Raw genomic sequence first — 14,691 nt, 5'->3', positions numbered from 1 at the left:
GACAAGTCCTTGAACTGATTTAAACTGGTATAGTTCTGGTAAGTAAATGGAAGTATAATTTCTTTCCTATTTCTCAACTCTGGACTTGCACATCCGCAGTGAGTCTTGTGCAGTGTAGCTTAAAAGTTAAGGTATTGAATCACTTGCATCATTTGACAATAAAGATTTTCAGAAGGACACCTACATGCATACAAAAAAGTAACACTGAGGACAAAAAAAGCCTACTGATCTTTTGTTGGCAGCTTTTTCCTTCAGAATATTTGATTAGACATGCACCCTGACTAAAACATGCACCAGTGCTGCTCTGGTGTTGTTCTCCTCTTGACTTGCAGCATTTCTTTTTTATATGAAGTGTACTGTTCACAAGCAAGTGTAATTTATTTATTCAAAATAATTTCTCCAAGGTAGCCAAACCCTACCAGTTCAATTTAGTTTCAAATTAGCTACTGTGCTCATAACTTTACACCCCTAAATCTTGCTTCCCTAAGTCTCCCTAATTATTTTTTTACTGTGAAAGTCTACTTTCTTCACCCTATATAATTCGTAAAAGAAGCTCTCACTCATTCTAAACACATCATAATAACAAGAGAGAAAAAAACATATGAGCTTAGTGAAAAAGAGAATGTTCAGAAAATCAGGGGGCTGCTAAAACAGAGCTACCTTAACTACAGGCGCTCCTAAGGCCATAATATCTGTAGAACAGATACTCTTAGTTGCTACAGTAAGGAATCTACAATTCCAATTAGCCTGTTTTTGGATGGAAATAGCTCAGAGCTGATTATACCCTAATTCTTGTAGTGGCCTAAAACTGATCCAGGCCACTTGCTCATCACTGGCACGGATCTGGCTTCCCCCATCCTATCTGCAATGCAACTGCCCAGAGATGTGAACTGGGTGAGTTGTCACTTAACTTTTACTTGCTGATACAGACTTTTTAAAATAGATTAAGACTTTCTGTGCTACTTTATGGTAAATATCAAAGGTTTCAGTCAATACTGAATACAATGTAATTTGTATGTCTTAGTCTGCTGCGCAGGCACTTCTTTCCATAAGCCAATATCAAATATATACCAGAAGATCACAAAGAAAATCACTCTCAGTAGGACTGCTGGTCAGCACTACGTCTGGATATTTCATAATGAATTAACTTTTCAATCCATGGGTAAAGTTTAATGTAAGAGAAACATTATGTGATGGCAAAACAACTCCCTTATTGGCTACATTTCCTGAAAAGAGCTTGCATTTCTATGTATGACTGCTTACCATTTCAAAACCACCATAATAAAAACCTTCAGTATAAAGAATAATGTTTGTAGTATGCATTGGTATTACCATGAAAACAGCTCAGCAAATATTCTGTTCTACACCTCTATGGTAACAGACTGAGGCTGATAGTGTCTATATTGTAGTACTTTAGGACAAAAAGCTCAGAGTCAAAGGAAATAAAACAAAGAAGAAGGGAATATTTCCAAGCTTCAGACAAGAATATCATTGAGCTGCTCAGAACACAACATCTTTTGTGCTGGACATAAGAACTACCATAATACATATTTCTGCAAACACCGCCTTCCCTTTCACCAGAAAGTTTTCAGTTGTTTCCCTTGTGTCAGTTCAAGCAACCATGTGGCGAGCCAGAGCAGCTCACAGATGCAGCTTCAATGAACTTTCCATTTTCTTCTTTTTCTCTTCTTTTTCTCTTTTTTTTTTTTTTTTTTTTTTTTTTTTTTTTGGAGATGGCCTTCACATGGGTCCGTGAGTCACTGCTCTCCTGCGGCAGCAGGGCTGGTGGAGAGGTGCAGTGGGAGCAGGCAGCCGGGGTGGAGAAGCGAGAGGAGGACTGCCCCTTCCAGCCATGGTGCAGCTTTAGGAGCAGGTTAGTCACAGTTTCTGACCACATGGCAGGGCAGCTGCTCTTCCCCATCATTCCTGTCCCCCTTTGCTTCTTCCACACAGATTTGCTGGTGCAACCACTAGCCTGGCTCGTGACAACTTGTACCTGGGATGTTATCTGGGTCACAGCAAGGCAACATAAATCGCCTTGGGCAGCACTGCCATCGTCCTTTCCTACTCCTCTGAGAATCAGGAGGCCTAGCCTTGCTCTCGCTTTTCTCCAGACGTGACACTAGGCTGTTTCTCTTTCAGGCTTAAGACTTAGGACTGTAGAGTTCTTCTAAGATATGATTCATCTGACCTGTTTCACAAATCTAGTTTAAGATGAGATGAATCATGTCCTACAAATGTTTATTGCTTTCCACAGACTCCAAAAGGAGCTTGGGGACACTGACTCAGATTTAAACCTCTGAGTTATAAACCTTAAAAATTAGGTGATTTGAACGCCAGCCTTCAGATTCAATTAATAATGAACAAACAGAGAAAAAGAGAAAAAAACAGAGAACCGCACATGCGTACGGATGACTCAGTGTTATTCACCATACTCAAGATTCGGGAAAAAAAAAAAAAAAAAAAAAAAGATAATGACAATTTCCAGGAGGATCTTGCAAAAGGGTCTCAGATAGCTGGGTAACACAAAGAAAATTAATGCTGGAAAAAAGATAAGGAGTCTTGCAGGGAGTGTTTAAATTCTTCTCATATCGTGAATGGCTATGGAATAACTGTGACTTTTCAACATAAAAACAGAGATATCATTGCATACCCTAATTGATGAGCACATCCCAAGAGTCAAAGAAGGTAAAGATAATTGTGGTGTTTGGGTTTAGTGCCATTATGTGCATACATGCACATAACTGAGACTGAGCTCAAGCAAACTGTGCAAGACATTAGCATTTCTAAAATAACAGCAGTATAGCTTTACATCCCAGGTGAGAAATGGCAGTTTTGCAACTGCTCACAGTTCTTGTAGCTACTAATCTGCTGCAGAGATCTTAACTACTTAGCAAAGTGAGAGGAAAAAAAGGTGCAAAAGAATAAAATACCAAGAATAGAACTACAGTATCTTGACTACTGCTTCAGAAGCTGCCCTCTATACTGGACTCCACCTCCTTTCTCTTTTTATTTCCATACAAAGAGATATTTCTTATTATTTTCAGAATTGTATTCATATAATATATATATATTTGAGATTGATTCATCTGTGGGAAACTTCAGAACTTTTCCACCCAATCCTGTTCTGTTACTTACTTTGCTATTCTTCTATTCTTCTTCTCATCTCAAACTCCTTGGCTGTCCTCCACAACTTTTAACATGATCACTGTAGTGTAGTGTCCTGTTTAGTGATGGTGCTTTAAAGAAATTCTCTTTCATAGCAGTTCCCTGCTATCGCTGACCTGTAATTTCAGGCAATGTAAGATGGAGCAGATGTGCAAGGATCCACAGTGCTCTTCTTCTGCATCTCAATATTTAGTGTTTTGGTTATTTTTTTTTCTTCTTGAAGGCAGGTTGGCTTTTGGAAATCTGAATAATTTTTACTTTTAGGAATGCTCATTCTGTGTACTGTTCAGTATCAACTCATGCTGACAACTGCTTTCATGAGACATTTTGTGGAAACTCTTCCCCTCATTAGAAAAAAATTCCCTGGGAAGAAAATGCCAGGCTGAAAAGAGTACACTCTCATTTGGGAACAATTTGGGAAAGAAACAGATACTTTTAACCCCATGAAAATCCATTTCTTTTTAAAAAAAAAAAAAGTATCAAAACATTTTTCTCTGAAACTTCAGGAAAGATATAAAGTGAACAAGAAACGGAAACTTAACTCTTTCTTGTGTTCGGTGTTATAGTCTTTGCCACTGTGCTTTACGCCAGCTCTAGGAAGGACTGACTGTATAGATAAGTCTTTGCATTCCCATTCAGAAGTTACACCTGGGATTGAGTAATGCCAGACTGAGTAATGTCATTGAGTGGCTGGGAAGCAGAAAGGGACCTGGGGGTACTGATGACAGTGGGCTCAGCATGAGCTGTGCCAGGGGAGGGTCAGGCTAGGCATTAGGAAAAATTTATTTACCATGAGGGAGACAAACCCTGGAACAGGCTTCCTAGAGAGGTGGTTGATGCCCCATGCCTGTCAGTGTTCTGGAGGCATTTGGACAGTGCTCTCATTACTATGCTTTAACTTCTGGTGAGCCCAAGTGGTCAGGCAGATGGACTCAATGATCTTTGAAGGTTCTTTCCAACTCAACTATTTTGTTTTACTTCTGCAAGTGGGATTTGGACTAGTGAGTACCCTAGGTGTTTTGGGAAATGTCGGCTATAACTACAGAAAAGCTCACTAACAGGAGACTGGAGAGCAAGATTCATAGTTATGGTTTTTGCTGACCTCAGAGAAAATCAAACTGCCAATCTCAAAGCTTCAGGGACCCCCTGTCTTTCCCCTGACCTACCTGGTCCTGCGAGTATAAAACTGAATGGCTCCTGAAAGAAATTCTTACTTTTTCTTCCTTTTGTTTGAGATGCCAGTAAACAGCTACCTTAGAATCCGGTCACATTAATTCAGTAGAGGTACTGGTTATTTTAGCCTTGACCATTTTATTTTTTGTTTGGATTTTCTTTTTGGTAAGTGTGCAAATAAACTGCACATTTTCAGGTTCACTATAGAAAGAAAGCAGCTCACATGGAGGCATGGACAGGACCATGTGCACAAGCACATGCCTTGCCTAGAAATATTATATGAATTAGCTCATAGGTTCTGCATTTGTCCCTTGAGGAGCCCCTCATTCCAACACGAGCATGGAGAACATCCTAACTCAGGTACTTGCAGAGCAGGAGGAGAAGGCTCCTTCTCCAGACCTGTATTTCTCATTTATAGAAGGTTGCAAGGTGAGGAAGAATGTGTTAGTGGTACTACAGTGACGGCAGCTGAGCTTGCTGCATTGGTCAACAAAGTATAGCTACAGTAGAACATATAAGAAGCATACGCTTCAGTCTGCTTCTGTGCACTTCTGCTCTCTAGTTAGCAAGGAGAAAACCATCAGTAGGCAGAAGAGACTGTCTCTTTTGAAGTGATAGTCACAGCACTGTTGTTTTCTTCAGTGCACACCCTTCAGGGTCAAGCTTTTAAGTGTGGGGAGAGAGAGAAAATAGATTCCCATTAGTCTGCTTTATAACCACGTACAACTTAAATATAGGCAAACTGGATTTTTCTAGTTGGTCTTTTACCTAAGAAACTAAACTCATAAAGACAAGACCTCCTAAATTTTGCATCCTTTGCAGGTAATTAATAATGTACGAAATATTCTTCCTACACTTTCTGATGCACTATCAGTTTGGTTAATGAAGAAGCTAGAAATTCTTCTCACCATAGATTACTATTTCTAATACGGTGATAGCTGTGGTCCTGGCATTGTAAAGTAGGGGAGTAGAGACAGGATTTAGGATATATTTTTTTATTTCTGCCTAGCACCTAACCAGCATTTTCAGGGAAGATAACCCCCCTCTACTCTACACTGGGAAAGAAATCAGACAGTAACTTTTATGCAGTCAGGTATGCTCTTCTAGCAGCACTCTAACAGCACTACTGATCTGAACGCTATATTTTGAACACATTTTGGATTGCTGCAGAGCTGCAAGATCAAAAGTCTGCCATGCAAAATTCTGGTGCAGCGTGCTGCAACATATAAAAACCACACTGACAGATCTTGGCAGATCCTCACCCACCATAGTACCTCCTTCGCCCTGGGTTTCGGGCTCAGCTTGACTCACACATGCAGAGGGCTGGACCCAGCCTCCAACTCCACGGTGGGCATCGCATGGCCCACCCTGGTGCTGGGTAGGGTGGGGAGGACAGGGGCGGGTGAGCCCCTTGCCTTGCCCAGGAAAGGATGTCTGTGGGGGTAAGTGTCTCAAAAAGAGGGGAAAAAATGGGAAGCTGGGTTGTGGTGAGACCCAGAGTGACCGCAGGCACCGGAGCTGTGTGCATTTCCTCCGGCTGCTTCATCAAAGGGACGCGGATCTCTCCAACCACTGTTTTTGGAACTGAAGTAAATTTGGTTAGCTGTGTATAAAGCTCTGGAACAACACATTTTTAATGGGCAGGTAGAACATTAATATGAGGGTAAATTATATATTTAGGTTAGCAGCTTGGCTGCTTTGTTGATTCGTTATTTCGGACTATTTGGATGACGGCCATCACCGTGCTGTGATTTATCTCTGTTTAATTTTTCCACTTTTTCAGACCCTTGGCTGTTGATAATTCAATTTCTGGCAACTGCGGACCTTCACTCCCCATTACAAGTTATACCCCAAGGCACACATACTGCCATCTGCGCTGTAATGGTGGTGGTAGCTAGTGGATGTGAAGAGGCAAATGTCCAGATGCCACTTGGGATCTGAGACAGCTCTAATATGCAAATGATGCTTGGATTAAAAATACCCTCTGAATTCAAATATTAGCCACTCAGAAACACTAGGACACTCACCCAAGGGACTCCCTTCACCCCCGTACTCAACTTCTGCATATTGCTTATTCCAAGAGCTCTAGTGGCTGCAGATACCTAAATGCTTTCCTTTGATGATGACCAGAAGAAATCTGTCAGGAGGTTTGTGCCTACAGCAAACCATCAACTTCTGCTTTGCCAAGAAGTGCCCCTTGCATAACTGCTTGTGTCAGTGGCACAAGGTGCTGAATGGGTTTAATTGTTGGGAGGCTACATCCCCTCTCCATCGAGGCTCACAGCCATTCAAGTCTTGACCTGAATTGAAGAGGAACGATTATATTTTAGGAAGAAGTTGCCCCCAAATCTTTCGTAAAAGCTCAACAGGAAGGTAGCCTACAGACAGCAGGGTGGAAGGAAAACACGTGGATGGCTCCCAGCAAGAAGAGGAAGCCCAGCCCCACAATGAGTGCTGCACGGGTCACAACCAGGTTAATCCATCTTTCTGACCTCCCATGTGAAACAGAGACCAACCTGACAGTTACTCATCCTGAGCTGAACCTATAATTTCTTGACAATCTATGGCACACCTTGATGACTTACTAGCTGAGGGAAGCTAGCAAGAAACATAGATGCTGCTTCTTCTCCACAGAGCTAATTATCTTGAGATGTGGAAAACCCATGTGGCCAGCGCTGTGTTTTCCCATCCTCTGATGAGAAAGGAGGACAACGGAGGTTATCCTCTGTTGAGGAGGGTGACAGAGCACTGGAACAGGCTGCCTAGGGAGGCTGTGGAGTCTCCCTCTCTGGAGATATTCAAGGCACGTCTGGACGCCTACCTGGGCAGCCTGCTCTAAGAAGCCTACTTTGGCAGGGGGGTTGGACCTGATGGTCTTTCGAGGTCCCTTCCAACCCCTTCGATTCTGTGATCCTGTGTGATCACCAAGGTGGTGGGGAGTTGTTTGTGACACCACTGGAGCATTCCTGTGTTCCCTTCTAAATCTCTCCTTGGATAAATATTTAGCTATATAATCTGCAAGTCTATTGGTATTTCCTGAGCAGAGACCCATGGCATGCTATCCAGGCAGAGTTTCACCTGGCTATACCCAAGTGGCTCAGTATCTATCTAATAACGTATCTTAAAAGTTCCTGGGCTTTGCAGTGAGAAAGCTATAATTCGCTCCCTTTTGATAGGCACAGCTATGTACAATACACATCCAAACAGCCTGTGTGGGTGACTTCCATCAGTACTCCGCCTTCATTTTGGTTTAAAATTACCTTCCCAAAGAGAAGGAGGTGAAGCAGAAAGACTTCAGGGCCACTAACACCTATTCTCCATTAAACTGTTCTGAAAGTCATGAAGAAAAAGCTAAAATGATCAGAGATATTTCCTCTACCTATTTTGGAAACCACTGCATTCTTTTTCTCTTAAGAAATCTCCTTGCCATCACCTCAGCTAAGAAAATGAGAAAGAAAAGGAAGCCTGAGCCAGAGAGAACAGAGAACAACTTAAGACATTTGGGCAACCTGGAATGTAATTTTGCTGGAGGGCAATATTCTCTTTCCACATCATTTTGTGTTTGTGGGATAAAGGACTTGTTACAGCTTGGCAAGGCTTTTTAGTGGATTTCTAACAGAAGAAAAAAGAATTTAAGATGTTTGACTTGCATTGTTCCAAATTACTACATTTTTTAGCTCTAATCAACCTTTTTTTTGATCATTGCTCTTTTAAGATATATTTCCTTAACATAAGCAGTTACATTTTCTCTGCATAAACTGTGAATCGCAGCCATGATTTTATACTACTTTACTGTAGGACCGTTTGCAAACATCTCTTAAAGAGTAGTCAATGAGCACATCAGTAAAGATTTTCAAAAACTGGAAATATTTTCTCAGAATTATCAATGCTGCCACCTATTTTATCACTGGCAACTGTGGCTACAACACCCAACCAATAAATTTTCACCTGAGATGCAGTGAGCAGTGACCATCAAAAGGCATGAAGTGTGCAATCAAAGTTTACACATTACATTCAAAAGCTGCAGGTTATATTTCACCCCTGAATTTGAAACAAAGGCATTCGTACTCCATGCTTCGAGCAAAGAGTCTTTCCTAGCTCTTTGACACTGATAAGGTTAGTTTGCCCACTATGGGGCAGTTTCCTTTCTCTGTGATCCTTGGCTTATTGAGTGTTATATTTTCTGACTGAAGTGAGTCCACTCTTAGGAACAGACAGTTTATGCTCCACACCTTTTTCACAATAGTAGGATTGTCAGACATTTTCTATAATACAAATGTGTGCTATCCATTAATTCCTGGCAGAAGCATCAAATCTGTAAGATTTTATTTTAACTATAAGGGGGGAAATAAGACCAAGCTATTAGTGGGGAACTGAAAAAAAATGATGACTGACACAAGAGAAAATCTTACAGCTGCTACCTACACAATTTAAAGAGTATATCCATGCTCTCTCAAAGATTATCTGAATACTCTTTCTGTTATACTCTGGTCAGGTCGTGATAAATCCATCTATTAAAAACAGTTGGACTCAAAAATCAAGAAGTTTTAGAGACATTCTTCGCATTAAAATGGAAGGGAGGGAGGAAGGGAGGGAGGGAGGACGGACCTGGAGAAGGGTCATTGATCAGCAGGAGAGTACTTGAAGAGCAGCTCAAAGGAATTCCAGCCACTCCAGCCAGTAAGTCAGTTTCATAAGGGGCCCAACTCAAATGTCTCTATGCTAACACATGTAGCATGGTGAATAAACAAGAGGAGTAAGATGTGGTGGGGTGGTTCCCATGACTAGAGTGTTGGGATTGAAGGACACAGGCTCTTTAGGGAGGACAGTCAGGGGAGACGAGGAGGAGGCGTTGCCCTCTATGTCAGTGAGCAGCTGGATTGCATGGAGCTCTTCCAGGGGATGGCTGAGGAGCTGACAGAGTGCTTAGAGGTCAGGATTACAGGGAGGGCAGGGACAGAGGACATTGTAGTGGGAGTGTGCTACAGGCCACCTGATCAAGAAGCCCAAGCATTTAAAGCCCTCTAGGGACAGATAGAAGCAGCCTCACATTCACAAGCCCTGGTCCTCATGGGTGGCTTCAACCACCCCAATATTTGTTGGAGGGACAGCACAGGAGGGCATAGGCAATCTAGAAGGTTCCCAGAATACTTCGATGACAACTTCCTTCTCCAAGTGATAGAGGAGCCAACAAGGAGAGGTGCTGTGCTGGACCTCATTCTCACCAACAAGCAGGGGCTGGTGGGGAAGGTGAAGCTCAAGGGCAGCCTTGGCTCCAGTGATTGTGAAATGATGGAGTCTGGGATTCAGAAGGTAGCGAGGAGGGCGCCCAGTAAGCTTCCTACCCTGGACTCTGGAACAGCAGATTTTGGCCTCTTCAGGGATCGGAGTAGAGCACTGGAGAGAGGAGCGGCCCAAGAAAGCTCGTTAATATTCAATATTAATATTCTTCACTAAAGGCAGATCATGCCTGACAAATCTGATGGCCTTTTATGATGGGGTTACAGCACTGGTGGATAGGGGAAGAGCAACTGACATCATCGACCTGGACTTGTGCAAAGCATTTAACACTGTCTCTCATGATATCCTTGTCTCTAAATTGGCGAGACACGGATTTGATGGATGGTGGGTGTTGCATTAAAGGTTGAAGTAATTGGGAGTGATGCCCAAGTAGCCATTATAAGTAATATATATAATAATATATTAATAATATAATTATTATTAATATAATTGATAATATATAATATATATAATATAATGTAATGTAATATATATTATATAAAATATGAATTGGCTGGATGGTTGCACTCAAAGAGTTGCGGTCAACGGCTCAATGTCCAAGCAGAGATCAGTAACGAGTGGTGCTCCTCAGGGGTCAGTATTGAGACCAGCACTGTTTAACATCCTTGTCAGTGACATGGGCAGTAGGACTGAGTACACCTTCAGCAAGTTTGCCAATGACACCAAGCTGTGTTGTGCGGTTGACATGCTGGAAGGAAGGGATGCCATCCAGAAGGACCTTGACAGGCTTGAGAGTTAGGCCCATGTGAACTTCATGAGGTTCAATAAGGCCAAGTGCAAGGTCCTGTACCTGGACTGGGAAAATCCTAAGCAAAAATATAGGCTGGGCAGAGAATGGATTGAGAGCAGCCCTGATGAGAAGGAGTCGGTGGTATTGGTTGGCGAGGAGCTCAACATGAGCCAGCAATATGTGCTTGCAGCCCAGAAAGCCAGCTGTATCCTGGGCTGCATCAAAAGAAGTGCGGCCAGCAGGGCGAGGGAGGTGATTCTCCCCCTCTACTCTGCTCTTGTGAGACCCCACCTGGAGTGCTGCATTCAGCTCTAGGGCCACCGGCACAAGAAGGACATGGGCATCTTAGAACAAGTCCAGAGGAGGGCCTCAAAGACGATCAAAGGGCAGGAACACGTCTCCTATGAGGGCAGGCTGAGGGAGCTGGGGTTGTTCAGTATGGAGAAGAGAAGGCTCCAGGGAGACCTTCCAGTCTTCTACCAGCAGCCTTCCAGTACCTAGAGGTGGCCTACAGGAAAGCTGGGGAGGGACTCTTTGTCAGGGAGTGGAGTGATAGGACAAGGGGGAATGGCATTAAACTAAAAGAGGGTAGGTTTAGATTAGGTATAAGGAAGAAATTCTTTACTCTGAGGGTGGTGAGGCACTGGAACAGGTTGCCCAGAGAAGCTGTGGATGCTCCATCTTTGGAGGTGTTCAAGGCCAGGCTGGATGGGGCTTTGGACAACCTGGTCTGGTTGGAGGTGTCCCTGCCCATGGCAGGGGAGTTGGAACTGGGTCATCTTTAAGGTCCCTTCCAACCCAAACTATTCTGTGATTCTGTGATTCAGTGATATCTAGTTTAGTGGAACCTTAAGTACACCGGATCATACATAGATATGCCAACTTAATTCCCTTAGGATACAAATCAATAAGAAAAATGCTTTAAAAGTGTATTTTTCTCACCATCATTTAACAACTTCTAGAAAGAGCAACAAAATTTTCAATATTGTGCGGTTGACCAAAACATACCATTTTCACACTTCCAGCAGATCTCACTCCTTTCAAACAATTGGAAAGGAAAACAGGCTACAGAGCCTCGTAAGAGAACATCTTAGAAAAGCCACAGGTCAAAAAAAACCCTGACCCAAGTATGCAGGTGAGTCAGGAAAGATTATCATGCAACAAGGCTTATATATTTAAAACATCACACGATTAGAAGAGCCATAGAAAAGGGTGCGATTTTTCCTATAAATAGAGACTCCCGTAGGCCCTTATTTCAGTTACTGTTTAGTGGGATCCCTTTGAAGCAAAAGGATGAGCTGTCATGTGGGAGAACATCAAAGTAGCCAAATAACTACGCATTAGTGCAGCAAGTGCTGCATCTTTCAGTTATCTCTTCACAGCTCTGCCTTGCAGAAACACAATGTGGATAGCATACCAATGTCCACAAGGGTGGCCCAGAAGATACATCACTTAGTCCATGATGATAACAAATGGTAAGACTATCAGATTATAAACAAAGCATGGAACTGAAAGATTTCTAAATCAGAGTTTGTATCACATTATCCAATCTACTTGGAAAGAATGCAGTGGGAAAAGTTGCTATGAATTCTGAAAAAGCATTAAAAAATCATCAGACCATGCAAAAGACATCTCTGTAACCTCTGAGCTATTTCCTGACTATTTATCACATTTATTCCAGCAGTCTCTGTCCTCAACACAATAAAATGTAGCATTAGTTTTTGGTAGTACTGGGGAAAGTACTCATAGCTATTTGAGCTTTTGAGAGCTGCTTGAACCCAAGATTTCAAACAGTTTGTAAGCAAAATTGGAAGAGTTTATCTAGGAGGGTTAAATACTGCAAACTAATTATTGTACATTTGTAATGAATTCTTTCTCTGTTGAAATGGTAAAATTGATCTGTGACAAACAATTATTAAGAACTCGTGTGAAAATACAAAGGCAATTTTCTAAAATAATTTAATGGCTGACTTACTTTAATTAGTGGTAAATTATTTATTGCAAGTTCTTTAATCACCTTCTATTTACACAAGGGAGCCCCAACCTTGCTTGATTGCTTGAGCTACAGAAATCACTACAACAATAAACAATAAAAGATATTATCTAATCCTTATGGTTTTTGTCTGTGTTTGTGGAAGGGAGGGCAAAAGAGAAGAAAGACTGGTTTTTATTCTACTCTATAGGGTTACCAACAAGCAGATTATTTGCAGTTAAGGTAAGGAAGCACAGAGTGAGCAGACCATCAGAAATCGTGAGTATATCTGCATGCACTATGTCATATCCCTTCATAAACTCATCAGTTGCTGTCTTAGAAATGGGTCCTTTTCCCAGCAATTACAGGAAGGCTGACTTCAAATCTCACTTCTTCAGTTGGTGGGAAACTTTTTCTAATTTCTAGACTAAACCTATTCATGACTATTTTATATCTAATTGTTTTTGTAAAATATCTTTTACTGTAAATATATTTGTACTGCTTTTATTATTTGCCCTACTGATATATTCATGGACAGCAAAAGTACCATCCCTTGCATTTAATTATTTTTGGACAAAACCAGCCAAATTCACTTAGTCTTTCTTGTTTGTTTATTAGAGCAGACTCTGTTTAACTCAGAAAGCATTCTCTATTTCAGCTTGTGCTCACCTCCATTGAAAATGCAGAGCAGGACAGCCTCCTGCACTATAGGTGGAACTCAATTATGTTGGTTCTGATATTTCCCAATTTCCTTTGGTTATATGCCATCAAAAACATCTTAGGATCATTTATCTTTTTCACAGATATATGAAAGTTTAAGCCGCTATAGCAGTGGCTTATATTTGTCACCTTTAGTCATCTTAATAACTCTGAATACACTGATGTCTTCTTTTTCCTCAGCTTTATCTTTTAACTGATGAGCTTTGAGTTTATAGCTGAGAAGTTATTTTATGTTACAGTTCAGGGAAACCTTTTGATACACCAGACAGAAAGAAGGCACCTCAGTATTAACAGTTTGCAGATTATTAGCACTGTATACTTCTGCTGAATTTCACTGCACTGCAAAAATCTCCATGTGAGATTATTAAAATTTAATATGAAAACACTCAACTAAGCCATGCTGGAAAATCTGCCATTAACATTCTTTAAAGTCTCATCATACCAATCCAGGGAAAAATCAACTATGAAAGGTTTGGAAAAGATCACCTTTAAATAATGCTCTTTGTTTTCCATATAGGGCATGTAGTGAAAATCAGCACCAAATATCAAAGTGACTTTTTAATACATTGCCCCTTCTTTTTGCTAGATCTTTAGGGGTGTATAAGAAGCAAAATGGGAGGGCAGAAGAAAGGGCAGTATTTTGCAGTAAAGGTTGCTGAACTCTCCCAAAATGGATAAAACCAGATAAAAAGAGGTCAAGAATGAAAAAGAAAATGAAAGCAGTTTTCATAAGAATTAAAGCTATAGTTATACAAAGAACACAACAGCAGCAGTTAATTAGACTTTAATTAGTTGGAAGAAAGTAAATCAGCAAAGTTTTGAGCAACCGTTTGTCAAAAATGCTTCAGCTGCCATGAAGAACTATTAGAAAGGATACACACAAATTGGAGGGAGGGAGGAGATTGTTTGTTTTGGGTTTGGATTTGTATGTGGTGGAGGTTTTTTTCTTTCCTTTTTTCTCTTTTTTTATAGTAATAAAGGATTTTAAAACTTCTTTCAAGCTTTGTTATGCTACAACATGTAAACAGTACATAGCTAACGAAGGGCTGTCTCTCTATTTCTAACTTGCATTCTAATCAGAGAAATCAAAGCACTCCAGATGCAACATCCCAGCCACCAACAGCACACCCTGCATCCGGAAATGCTCTGGCCTGGCTGAGCTCCTGACAACAGACTCCAGTCCTGGAACTACATATCCTTGAGAATAAATCTTATTTTCCTGACTGCAAGCTTCTTTAAGAAATGATATTTGATATTATTCTTGCCTTCCTGTATAATACACCATATTAATACAAACCGTGTGTTAAGCCTCTATACTTTGCGTACATCCTTCTTTGCCATTATCATATATTGTCCTACTGGTGTGTATGTCCTGTCACAACTGCCATTGATCCATCACATCTCTTCTGACTTGTGTCTTTTCCAATTTCCTATTACATCCTTCTCTACCACATTTTCAGGTAGAATGGGACAGAGACAATTCAAAGCTCTGCTCTACTGTTCCTTCATATTCTGCAGCTCCCACTGAAAGCAATTGTTTCTTCCAATGTTTAGGTATTTCCTGCACTGATTCTCTGTGCAAGCTTGCTTGATTTTACCCAGGGTGGTTAATTGAAATCATCTACCT

At 41.2% G+C, this 14,691-nt stretch overlaps 1 protein-coding gene and 1 long non-coding RNA gene across 3 annotated transcripts in view; one reads left to right on the top strand and one right to left on the bottom strand.

Annotated features, from left to right (window-relative positions):
* DHRSX (dehydrogenase/reductase X-linked) overlaps positions 1–14,691 on the bottom strand; it is a 168,161-nt gene that overhangs the window by 70,578 nt on the left and 82,892 nt on the right. The gene's annotated exons all lie outside the window — the stretch shown is intronic.
* Positions 1,564–14,376, top strand: LOC121058723. Its single transcript, XR_005814317.1, has 3 exons — positions 1,564–1,873; positions 12,556–12,587; positions 14,145–14,376. It is a non-coding gene; the product is annotated as an uncharacterized LOC121058723 (long non-coding RNA).

The sequence above is a fragment of the Cygnus olor genome, chromosome 1 (genome assembly GCF_009769625.2).
Source record: "Cygnus olor isolate bCygOlo1 chromosome 1, bCygOlo1.pri.v2, whole genome shotgun sequence".
Taxonomy (NCBI): Eukaryota; Metazoa; Chordata; class Aves; order Anseriformes; family Anatidae; genus Cygnus; species Cygnus olor.
Note: the sequence above shows the minus strand (reverse complement) of the source record. Positions and strands in the feature narration are given on the sequence as shown.